At 41.3% G+C, this 12,662-nt stretch overlaps 1 protein-coding gene across 3 annotated transcripts in view; it reads right to left on the bottom strand.

Annotated features, from left to right (window-relative positions):
- The window catches only part of ip6k1 (inositol hexakisphosphate kinase 1), a 53,995-nt gene extending 44,090 nt beyond the window's left edge, over nucleotides 1–9,905 (bottom strand). The window contains exon 1 of one of the 3 annotated variants that reach the window (XM_017704858.2): nucleotides 8,910–9,905. The gene's annotated coding sequence lies outside the window, so the exon portion shown is untranslated. Of the gene's footprint in view, nucleotides 1–3,541; nucleotides 3,562–7,481; nucleotides 7,776–8,909 lie in introns of those variants that run through there. The other 2 variants (XM_037532387.1, XM_037532388.1) reach the window with 2 other exon arrangements.
- Nucleotides 9,906–12,662: the final 2,757 nt, after the last annotated feature.

The raw sequence follows: 12,662 nt of genomic DNA, 5'->3' as shown, positions 1-12,662 counted from the left end.
AAAACAAATCCACAGATGCCCCTAACGCCTGGAAAACAACCCATGCCCTATCATCATGCATACTAACCACTTCCTTGTTAGTGTTCATAACCGCAGTGCCCTCAGGAGGATTTCGAAAAGCTGCACTGGTCCAGCAACAGCTAGACAACATTTAGTGGACAATTACCAAACCTCAGTCATCTTCCAAAAGCCTAAACATGTAATCACCTTGAAGTCAGCGCTCCAGTGGATATGCAACTTTTGTAGAGTACATGCTTAATGAAATCCATGCAAACATTTTGCCCCAAATGGTTAAGCGGAGACCTTGTAGGAGCTGCAATACAAGACAATTATTTCCTTTTTCTAAGGCTTGCAAATGAATAGAAACTGACAAAATGTGCAGATAAAACCATTTTTAAAAGGCCCTTTTTAAAATGGTTTGAGTAAAGTTAAATTCAACATTATGCTGAATTGAAAAATATATATGAAGAATAAAAATGTACAAAATCAATTGCTAACAATAAAATCCTATTTGTTAGTATGCAGTTTATGACAGGTGGTAAGCTGTTATACACTGGTACATGTCTGGTGGACAATAGCCATGACACTCAGAAAAGCATATTGTGGCAAAATGTATCACAATCATAACTTCCATATCATTCACCCTTAGCTGTAGGTAAAAAGCCAGACAAAAACAACAGCAAGGAAAACCCGTCTAGCGGAACGCAGGGTGTGTTTATATATGTAGTCTGGCTCCTTTGGTCTGGACCAAATCAGAACATGATACACCGCTGCATTTTGGTTCTGGTTCTCTTAGCGTTCACACAAACATGTGATATATTGAGATGTAAACTCAAGTCATACAGAATAAAAGTAACAACCGTTTGGGCAGAATTTGTACATTTTGTGACGATAACTGGCAAAATATGCACCAAACTTCCGAAGCCAAACTGTTCTCTGGCATAACCAAAGAAGTCTTTGGACTTCTGGTTCACTAAAGAAATCAACCACAAAAGACACAATGCTTGGGTTTTCCAACAACAGCAAGCTGGGCAAAGTCACTGAAAAACATTAAAACTGGGCACTTTCATACATAACACATTTCATGTGGGCAGTGATGTGTATACAGAGCATTTTATAATGGGTTAAACCATTCTTTAGTCTTGCCACAGGAGGCGACTGTTTGTTCCTGTTTAGACATCTTTGGTATATAATGCGCTCATACTTCAATCAAACTGAACCAGGGTTATCTGGTGCGCACCAGAAAGCATTCTCACGTGTAATAACCACCAGCAGTCTAAGCAGGGTTTGTTTTAATCAAACCAACCCCGCCAAGTGTGAACACACCATTATACATACCAGAGCTAAGCGTTTTCGGTGTTAAGGGAACAGAGGTTTAGTAAGGTTTGCAGATGGGAAAGACATTATATTCATTGAGTCCAAACAATGAACCACCCATTCATTGTTTGAAGACAAAAGTTTAGTCCAAAGGATGAGCTACTCAGAGCACGTGGATACGTTCAACAAACAAACCCTCTCACCTAGATCCTTCACCTAGACAAGTGAACTGAATGCACCTGCAATTCTTCAGCAGTGCTGGCTGAATATTTCCATGGTATATCTCTGCTGATCTCTCCCTGAAGTCAGCAGAGGCGCCCTGCAACAAGTAATGAATTACAAAAACAAAGACTTGCTGAGCAGCTCTAAAGAGGCGATTTTAAAAAAAAAAAAAAAAAAAAAAAAAACACAATATGGCAGTTTCCAAAGACCTAAACAGTACACAGCTCGCATCAAGTGACACTCAGTTCCACCAGCTATGTGTAATGGCCAGGGGGTGACGAGCACCAAGACTCCACAAACCACAAGGGTCATTCTGAGCAGGCAAAGAGAAGTTTGAGTGAGCTTGAGAATGAAAACAAACCTCTATGGAAAATGAACTTCTCTTGATCCAAAGCTAGATGCAGTGCAAAAACACAGACACCCTCAATATATTGTTTATTAACTTTAGCAACTGGAAGCTTAACATTGCATCAACCTCAAACAACAATCTACTACTAGTCAAATGGGGTTTCTGTGAAGCTCGTGAATCACGGCAAAAGTTGCTATAATAGAAAGCATTTGTATGGCAGGGCACGGACAGATCTAATGTTATTGCAATATTATCCTCTGAAACACTGATATCAATGAAGGCTGCAATATGAAAACCTGCCTTTGACCAATCACAACATTTTCATTGTGTGCTGTGAGCACGATGACCTCGGACGTAGCAATATAATATGCAGCAATGTAACTACAAAAAATTCAATGAAAGGTTTGAAAACCACTGTCTAGTCAAAACTAGGTATTTGGGTGCAATAAGTTTCCTTTATAGCTGAGCAACACTGAGCTATAAGTCACCTTTATTGTCAATATTAAAATATGTACAGGACATGCAGTGCACTGAAACTGCGTTACTCTCAGACCCCATGGTGTAACAATAACATTAAATAGACATACATAAACACACACACATATATATACACACACACATACATACATATACACACACACACACACACACACACATATATATATGTATATATATATATATATATATATATATATATATATATATAAATAAACATCAATATATAAACATCAATATTGCTGCTACACGTCTACTTTGCATTATATGCTTTGAAATTAAAATTTGTGTTATTCTAAGCCAAACACATAGCAAATAACTAAAGCTCCACAAAATCAAATACAGACTCAAAAGATCAACAAAGTCTTGAACCTGGAAACGTGTGTATCAAGCTGCCATGTCCAGCTTGAGAAGTGGGCAATGTGATGATTTCATCACTGTTGTGATGAAGTTTATCATCGTTTAATGAGCACAATGTGGACATCGTCTACATGTAAAGAACTAGTTTAACTGCATGTTTAAGTCCCGTTTATTCAGAGTTAGTGCAGTACAGTATGTTAAATGTTGAACACATAATTGTGCCAGAGTTACCGATGGCTGTTTTTAAATGTGGTACCACTAGTGCACGGCATCTGCGCTTCATAAATATCACTATACGTATTGTGTATCGTGAAAAAGTCTTTCAGTATCGTAATGTAATATTTCTGCCACATAGCTCATACCTGCGCTTAATTGATGACTAACCAAGCTCCTGCTGAGAGGGACTTTCATAGTAACTGCTACAAGAGTAGTAGGAAAAACGTGGGTGTAGGTCCTGACACCAGTGACAGGATAGGCATTCCATGCATGCTAGTCAGGCTGTCAGTGTGAAAGAGTTCACGGAGGTCCACAACTGTCGTGCAAGTCTTGGCCTGCAATGTAAGGTACATGCAGAATGGATCCAAGGCCAGATGGGGATGTCCCCAGTTTAAATCAGCTGGAAAATCAGTTCACCACACAAGCATTAAGAGATAATCTAATGACATGAAGGGCTGGATGGAAAACCTGTAGGAATGACAGGTAATGTAATGCTACAGAGAAGCTGATTTAAACTGGAAAAAAACATTTTACTAGCAGGACAACTTTTCATGCTTGGTACATAAGTTTAATAAATCATACCTCAAAAGCCTATGGATTCCAAAATATGAACAGCCTGATGTGCTGTAAAACTAGCCTGGAATTATTGTCCATACACCACAAAAGGTTTCTCCAAAAAAAAAAAAAAAAAAAAAAAAAAAAAAAAAAAAAAAAAAGGACAAGTACATCATAAAAAGCCTTGTAGTTTTAAGCCATAATATACATAGACCACACAGCAACAAAGAAAGTTAGTTTTCTATGGGGTTGCTGTTCATATCAACATGATAATTCAATGGTTTATAATTAATCTATAAATCCTTCCCAGTTAGATTTTCACATGTCATCATGATCAAAGACTGCAAACTAATTTTGGCTTTATTTTGAATGGCGGGTGCATTAGGCGTTATTAACACAGCAGGAAAAGAGACCAATTAGTATTATTATCATTTACTGTACCACCGCACTGCTACATTAAACACAATTCATGAAGAGTTCCTATGAGGTTCCTGGTCAAAACGACTCTGTTAACATTACAATCAATGCAATATAATTTGACCATAGATTCTAATAATGATTATTGCGCATCGTCGTATTTCTGACAAAAATTCTGTATGTCCCAAATCTGCTCCAAATGTTAAAAGCATGGTAAATAAAAGACTCATGTTGTTCAACATTAATAACCATACCAACCACCACCGTAACATCTGGGGAAAGTTTAAGATATATAGCAAAGCAGTTTCTGAAGCAAGTCACAAACATCTTCCGCTTGGCAGCAGAGAGAGCCTAAAAGAGGTGCGTCTGATTACTGCTAACCAACACTGAGAACTGGCCATTGTTCAGCCAGTTCAGACCTTTTGCATCCTTCAACCACTCAAGCGCTTGCGGGATTCCTGGAAAAACACCACACTCCATTTGTCAGGTCCACTTAAACAAATGTCACCCTGATCTATTTCCTTCTGTGGTCTTCACATCATATCCTTGCATTGTCACAGGGAGGTTTCGATTATCAGCCAATGTCTAAACACCTTTAGACACACATGGTTTGTCCTGTTTTGGTTAAAGGTGAAGAACCGAGAACAATTTTACAAAGAAACATCAAATATTCTGGATTAAACAGGCTTTGTTTGTTGCTCCCTAGTAGAAGGTCACAGTAGTAAGCAGTACAATACCCATGAGAAAAGTGTTGTTTTAGTAAAAATAAGCTAAACCGGGAAGGAGCAAAAAGGATCTGACTGAATTTGGAAGATATTATTCATGCTATTAGCACCAGCTGGTCTACAGCTTGTTGAACAGACAAGACACTGAGACTGTGGCCTCATTAGGTGGCTTCTCAGACAGTACAAGAGGGAGCGTATTGATCGTTATGGTGTCTAACTAAGGCCAGGGCTAACCTCGAAAGACGGGCCATTTCTTTAGGTTGGCTACCATGACAAAAGTGCACTACTTTAGAGGCAATGGATTAGACAGCAGGAAGCGTGTGAGAGACTGCTGCGTTTTCAACAACCCTGACTCAGGCACTCCGTTAAAAGGGATAACAGTGTGTTTTGCACTGCTTGCACGTCGCATTGTCTGTGCTTATTTATGGCATTCCAGTATAATGGTTATGATAAAACTAATACCTAAAGAGGAAATTTAACTGGTAAATGTAAGTACTACTACAGCCGCCCACTGTTAGTCATGCTATTAGTTTCAGAGAAGCTCATAAAAGACACCTAACCTATACATTTTAAATAAATACAGATGATACTTCACCAACACAAGATGAACTGTAAACACACCCTGTAACGATTTTTAACGGTGGGTGGAGGAAAAACGCCGGCAGCAGGGGGTGAAGGCGGAGAGCTCTCTTATATTGTTTCAGTCAAAACACTCGGCTTTTCAGCCTACAAAATAAAGCACGGCTCGCGGGGACTTTTCAGTCCTTTTTCTCTTCCGCTCATTCAGCTCCACTCAGTCGGCTCAGTTCGGCCCAGCTCTGCTCTCGTGCCTTCACTCGTCTCTTTCTCTCTCGCAGCTCTGCGGCCTACTGAAGGGAGAGATGGCTATAAGTAAGCTGGCAGAAACAAGGCAAAGGGGAGCATCATCAGGTACTTAGCCCACTGGTTCAGCCAGACCGGCTTCTCCGTCCCGCATTCCATGCTTGACCACACCCCCTTCTACACATACCCCTATACATTTCAGCAGTAACATATGTGACCTAAACAAAAACCCCTTCTAGAGTTTAAGTGACTCAGCAGGTGTGCTCAACAAAAGGCTGCTAATTAACTAACAGTGCGTAATTACCACACATATTAGGGAGATTGTGTTCAATGATCGTGCCAAAATTTGATAGCTTAAGTGACAGTGTAAGATTATACTCTTCGCAGGTACTGGATGACCATACATCAGTTACACTGCTTAAAAGGCCAGTAGGCCAAAATCAGGCACAGGAGACTTAAAGAGTCCAATACACATATACACAAGTTTGCAGATGCCTGCTCATCCACCGTTTCTTCTGAAATCAGGGTTAACAAGTAGTTAGACTCCCTTTGCTGCAGTAACAGCCTCTACTCTTCTGGAAAGGCTTTACAATAAACACTGGAACAGCGGTTTGACTGCGTCCGGCCACAAGAGCATTAGTGAGATCAGGTACTGATGTGGGATGTAGTTCTGGATCAAAAACACGACTCCAACAGGAAATGAACACTTCACTGCTCCACAGCTCAATGCTGGTGGGCTTTCTATGCCCCCGACTGTCCCATGGAATTTGACATGGTGACCTCAGGTTTGTGTGGCTGCCATTCTTTTAGCTATTCTTTTCTGTGAAGACTACTCAAGCTGCGTACAAGCAGCTGAGACACCTGTATCTGCAATGAGTGCACCGAGAGTAGAACCCACTAATTGGAAGAGGTGCCTGGGCACTCTTGGACATATCATGCATGTTGATCATTGTTCAGAATGTCGAGTGAAAATAAACACTGGAACAAAATCTAAGATTCCAGCATAATACTGAGAACGAAACACATGATCTGACAGTGAAAATGGGGAATGGCGCCAGTGATAACCGTGGAGGAGGATGCTAATACCATGACTGACTGACTGTCTCTCTCTCTCTCTCTCTCTCTCTCTCTCTCTAAGTACACACACACACAGCGAGAGAGAGAGAGAGAGAGAGAGAGAGAGAGAGAGAGAGAGAGAGAGAGAGAGAGACCGAGAGAGACCTTTAGTAGACTACAAAAACCATATAAGGTCAAACCAATTCTGATAAGTTATCAAAGGGAAAAACTAGTATAAGAAAGTCTACTCAGAAAAAGACTCTACTGTTTCTCCATGATCGGTAAGACTAGGAATATTTTCACAAATCCATCACAGTATTAGGTCATAATTAAGTTTGCACTGATAACTTTTATGCATCAACGATTACATAGGGCTGCTCTATGCCAAAGGAATCTGGGAATATTACACATTTGACATAGCTTATTATGACAGGAATATTTCATTGTCTTCTCTTAAAATGACACCAAAGGGAACATTACACACTATTATAAACATTAACCAGACAGAAAGCACATTTCCAGGAAGGAAACTTCATATTTACTTAGTTGGATTTTAAACTGTTATCTATATCAAGTAGCTAGTACATTACAGACATTATAGTTAACGATCATGTTCCGGATACCATGAGTAGTGTGTACAAAATAAAAAACATTAAAAATAAAAACACCTACTTTGACAGAGATACCTCTATTTTATGGACATTATATGATGTATGTAATGCAGTGACCCATCAAATACAATTAAACAGAAATTTAGCTGAAACTAAAAAGCAACATCACAGAGTGGCAATATCACAGCACAGATTACATACTGCCCATGACTAAAAAGGGTTCAGCCTTTCCCATAAAATACCCCACCATAAACACACAATTTTCCATCAAAAGCACAATGTCACATTCAAGTGCCCTTGAGGGTCCACAGCACTGACAGAATGCCATGCACATACCTGCTAAGCAAAAATGCACTGAGATGCATCAGTGAAGTGGTGAAAGAAAATAAGAGATCACACATGAGGGCTAAGAGAAAGAGTGATGGTCACACTGAACATCCATCCGCGAAAGCCTTAAGCCTAGGGCTGCTGTCAGTGAGAGCCTGCTGTCCAACCCGCCTCCCACCGCCAGTCGCAGGCAGCATAAGCAGCAAAACAGAATGGCAGACGTGACACGTGTGGCCTTGCATGTGCAATAAATCTGCGTTAAAAATCCAAAACCTGACCTAAGAGACGACTCAGGATACGCACGAGATGGAGTCATTTTTCCCTGACTGTGAGCCTTACGCAATGACCCCTATCTGACTGAGGACCAGGACTGACGAAGCTGCCATCCATGTGGCTGCACTGGCTAGCCGAACGTTTCGAGACGCATTTCCAAAACAAACGTGATCGCCAGTATTAGCCGTTAATCTTAAAGACGTGAGCCTTATATTCGATCACATCAGGCACACATTTACCTAAAAATGGCAATATTCGCTGAATGGACCGCAGCAGAGACGGCAGATAATCATAAAGCATTCATAATATTCAATCCAGAGCCTCCTTTTCCTCATTATCTCATTTCAAAGCCTAATATTCGAATGTTCCGCTCCACCTTAAATGGTGCAGTAGTTGCACTCGCTTGTACAACGCGCCAGAACGTAACCGCGCACCATTTAAGGTGGAACGGAAAATACGAACGAGAAGCTGGCGAATCGGAGCGTAATATCAGCCCCATCTCTCCACCACAGTCTGATCACACACGATGAGCGCAGTAGCTCCATCACATTTGACACAGCCTGGCTTTCATGCAGTTGGAAATGGGAAAAAATACATTACACGGCAGAAATTGGGGTAGACAAAAAAAACTGTTTTGGCGAATATGAGTCATTGGTGCCAGTGGTTGCTATCGGGTCAACCAAGAAACGGACTTACGCTAGCTTAGCCTTCAAATAAAGCATACTACTAACTACATAAGCCACAACAGTGGCTAAAAAGCACGTTCATTAGATGGAACCAAATGTTAAGCTACCCAGCTATAATGCAGTGAGAGAGCTGTGAGGAACCCATAGCTCGGTTAACGTTATTTCCTAATGACATTGTGGAAACTAACTAGCCAAGTAGCTAGTTTGCTTAGCTGTGAGCGGCTTGCTTCTAACGTCATTTCGCGATGTTTTCTTTTCTCATTCTGATATCAAGTGCGCCAACTTGCCACGACCATAACTGCATTATTACTTCAGTTATTCAGCTCATAGTCAAGCAACGCCAAATTCACATTTATTTAGCGCAAGAGCTCGCCGGCTAAACCACCTTAACCAAGCAAGTCAGGAACCGTTTAGCGTTAGCTCGGCATCTTAGCCACTGTGAACTGCGTTGGAGTCTTAGCTAGTTGTGTTACCTTACCTGCTGAAAGACAGCAGTCAGGCTGTACTCTTTAGTACGCTGACTTGAAGCTGGTGGTCTGGATTCGTTCCACTTCCAATACTGTAACAAATCGGGTCCAAATGCGCCGGTGAGATCCAACGAGGGGCCGCGAACTTTGCTAGCGAGACAACCAGCAAACGATAGCTGAAGTCGGTCAGCTGGCGTAGCTAGCCGTGGGTTACATTACCTATATTGGATTTCATTAACTAGCTACGGTGCTTACTTGACCATTTAACAAGGCAGTTGACCACATAAAACACTGCACTACAGATTAACCTCCTTCAGTTACAAAGCGTCTGTGTGAGTTTGCACTAGCTAGGTTAACAAGGCTAGCTATGCTGTCGGCTACCTAGTGGCTTCCGCTGTTAGTACCAGCGCTAACATGTTTCGGGTTGTTGGCTACGTTAATGTTTTGCCCGACACACTGATATCAGCCTGCTTTACGTTATCCAGCTCCCTAACTGCTAAATAATGAGACCCCTTCAGTAAAAGCCCCCTGTCCCACGGAAGGTTAGCGAATGTTATTTCCCCAATGATGCAGCTGTTAGCTAGTTAGCTAGCGAGCTCCAGCTGAATTCTTCTACGTTACCGTTAATATTTCATGCTGTGCTAGTTAGTTAGTGTGTCAACCTGGCCAGGACCGCCTTAAAACCTTAAATTAACTGACATTATGTTTAGCTTATTCTCCCCAAAGCCACCTCTTCAGTGGTTTTGCTCCTAGCTTGTTTTCAGCTTATCCCTACAATTCACAGCCATAAGCCATCTGCTTACTGGCATTCAGCTAAATAAGCCGCCTGGCTTGTAAATACACTAGATCAGCTAACCGAGGTAAGTCGCTGAAAGTCGTGTTGTTGCCCAGCGGCTGCTAAAACCTGCCCAACGTTAAGCTCTCCCGTCGCCCCTCATACAACAGCAGCCTGTTTAGGTGCATCAGGAGTCCAGAGAAGTAAAGACAACATTGTGATACGCTCAGCCTGAGCTCAACCAGAGAGAGCCCCGCTCTCTTTCCCCACCTCCTTCCACGTATTAGAGGCTTCTGCTGCCCCCTGGGGCATTTCTCGAGATGTAAACATTGGGTTTCTCAAGGTTCAGAACCGAGAGTTGTGCTCAGAGATGTTCAGCAGGGCTGCAGGGGACATTTCACCAAGCAGGATTTCTCAGTTTAGCCAGATGCAGCAACGTAAGCCCAAAGTCAGCGAACTGAGCTACCTTGTCTAAATGTCCTTATTCTACATGAAAGTGCGGGTAGTATATTTTGAAATGTTACCAGCACTGAAATCCAGGTAGGATAAACGAATAGCCTAGAAAATCGTTTCCTGCATTAAAAGAGTCATTGTGTTTGCACTCTGTGAAATTAGACCTCTGCATTAAACCCATCCGTGCAGTGAAACACCCACATACATGCACACTAGTGAACACACAGACTAGGAGGCAGTGAGCACACTTGCCCGAAGCAGTGGGCAGCCCTATCCACAGCCCCCGGGGAGCAATTGGGGGTTAGGTGTCTTGCTCAAGGGCGCTTCAGTCATGGACCGTCAGCCGAGGGGATCGAACCAGTGACCTTCCGGTCACAGGGCTGGTTCCCTAACCTCCAGCTAGGCTAACACTAGCTCTAGCCTTAGCTCAGGCCTCGCATTTGAGCTCCGACTAGTTCTTCCTGTTGTACAGGCATAAACACAGCAGCAGGGCTAACCTCATCCTTAGAATGAGAGTCTTTGTCAGAACAAGCCCAGAGGACAACCGCTGTAAGACAAATAACTCAGAATAAATATGTGGACATTTCTTAAACATGCTGCAGTATAATAATTACTATACAGCTTTAGTGTTATAGCACCAGCTCTTTGTGGTCAAGTCGTGAGTCGTTTATGGAGTTTATTTATGTTAAACAAAATTACAAAAATATTACAAAGAATTAAAAAAATATTTCTGTAACACTTTAGGCACAAAATTACAGTGGTGGACAGTAATAAAGTAAATGTAATTCGTTACTGTACTTTAGTAATTTTTTTGTATATTCTCCATTTTGGGTGACTTTTTATTTTTTACTCCGCTACATTTCAGAGTCTAATATCTGACTTTTTCCTCCACTACATTCTGCAAAATTGGTCGTTCCTTTTGGTTTCTGTGTGTACAAAAACGTAACATGTCACAACAAAAGAAGCGCAAAGCCAGAGCACCAATCAGGGCCCAGCGGTCACTTTGTTTAGAGCTGGTTTTGACCTGTTGGTCATACGGACCCAGTGCAGCACGCGGTTCAACGTCAGCGCAGCAGCGTAAAACTTTGGGAGAGTCTGTTCAACATAAATGATGAACTAACCTAACTTTGTGTAAATAGAGCTCAATATAGAAATATGTCCACATATGCAGTCGAGACTGACGCGGCTTTTTTCTGAGTTTCTACAAACACCATTTAATTTTATAGTAAATGAGTTTGGGCTGGTTTATGTTTATGAACAGAGGCCTACAGATCAACATAGTAAAGGAGCTCATCTGTGATCCTGAGTTTAAAGCCAGTTTTTATTCAACTTAAACTTGGAACTAAGTTGTAAATAAATCTGAAACTGAAACTTTGCTTGTGTGTAAAAAGTGATTTCAGAGCCACTCGGTTCTCCCTGATGGAAACCGTTTACCTTCAGTGTTTTGTGCTTCTGATCATTTTAATAGACGTCAGCGTCACTAATTAATGACGTTCTATTAAAAGACTGGTTTACCAAGAGAGACGCTGGAGGACTTTCACCTGAAATGATTTGATAAAGTAGAGTCTTGTCATAAAAATGATAACAGGATATTAGAGCCATAATGAATCCTTAACTAATAATGAATAATTAATCCTTTATTACTTCTACTCAAGTACTACCTCAGTAACCGCTGTGGTTATGTTTGATATCTGACTGCGTAACTCTGTCTGTTTACTGTGTCTAATGTCTGTTTACTTTAATTTATCATATTTATTCTATTGTTCTAGTAAAATGTTTTGTTTGCACACTGCGTCTGCACGTTTGTGCTTTTTTGTTCCTTGTTGCACCGTGTTGGTCCTGAAATCACTCCACTGTGTACTTGTACAAAGATGGAATGACAATAAAAGCCTCTTGCCTTGACTTGACTTTCAGTACTATAAGTACATTGAAGGCTAATACTTTTGTACTTTTATGTAAGTGGAGGTCTGAAAGGAGGAACTTTTCCTAGAGGAAGATTTGATCTCTACTTTACATTTATGGCATTTGGCTGACGCTCTTATCCAGAGCAACTTACAATTTGATCATTTAACACAGGTAGGCCAAGGTGGTGTTAGGAGTCTTGCCCAAGGACTCTTATTGGTATAGTGTAGGGTGCTTGAACCCCAGTCTACAGCGTAGAAGGCAGAGGTGTTAACCACTACACTAACCAACCAACTTTAACTCAATTACATGGTTTGTGTACTTCGTCCATCAGTGCAAATTTAACCCAGCAGTGGTCAAGGTGTTAGGGGAATATCTGACTATGCACTAACTGTCTATACGTCCAATATACCTATAACACTTGCCTATGCACATCTTGTCTACGTTTGACACCTGTACCTACTGACTATGCACATTTTGTCTTGTCTTTTACTGTCTTTTGTCTTTGCACTGTTTACTATGCATCTTTTATGTACTACCCTGTATTGTATAATGACAATAAAGTTGAATTGAATTGAATTGAACTGAACATTCAGTGGCCGGTAGGGGGCGACAGAGAGCTGGCTTGTGACTG

This window comes from Pygocentrus nattereri, chromosome 21 (genome assembly GCF_015220715.1).
Source record: "Pygocentrus nattereri isolate fPygNat1 chromosome 21, fPygNat1.pri, whole genome shotgun sequence".
Taxonomy (NCBI): domain Eukaryota; kingdom Metazoa; phylum Chordata; class Actinopteri; order Characiformes; family Serrasalmidae; genus Pygocentrus; species Pygocentrus nattereri.
Note: the sequence above shows the minus strand (reverse complement) of the source record. Positions and strands in the feature narration are given on the sequence as shown.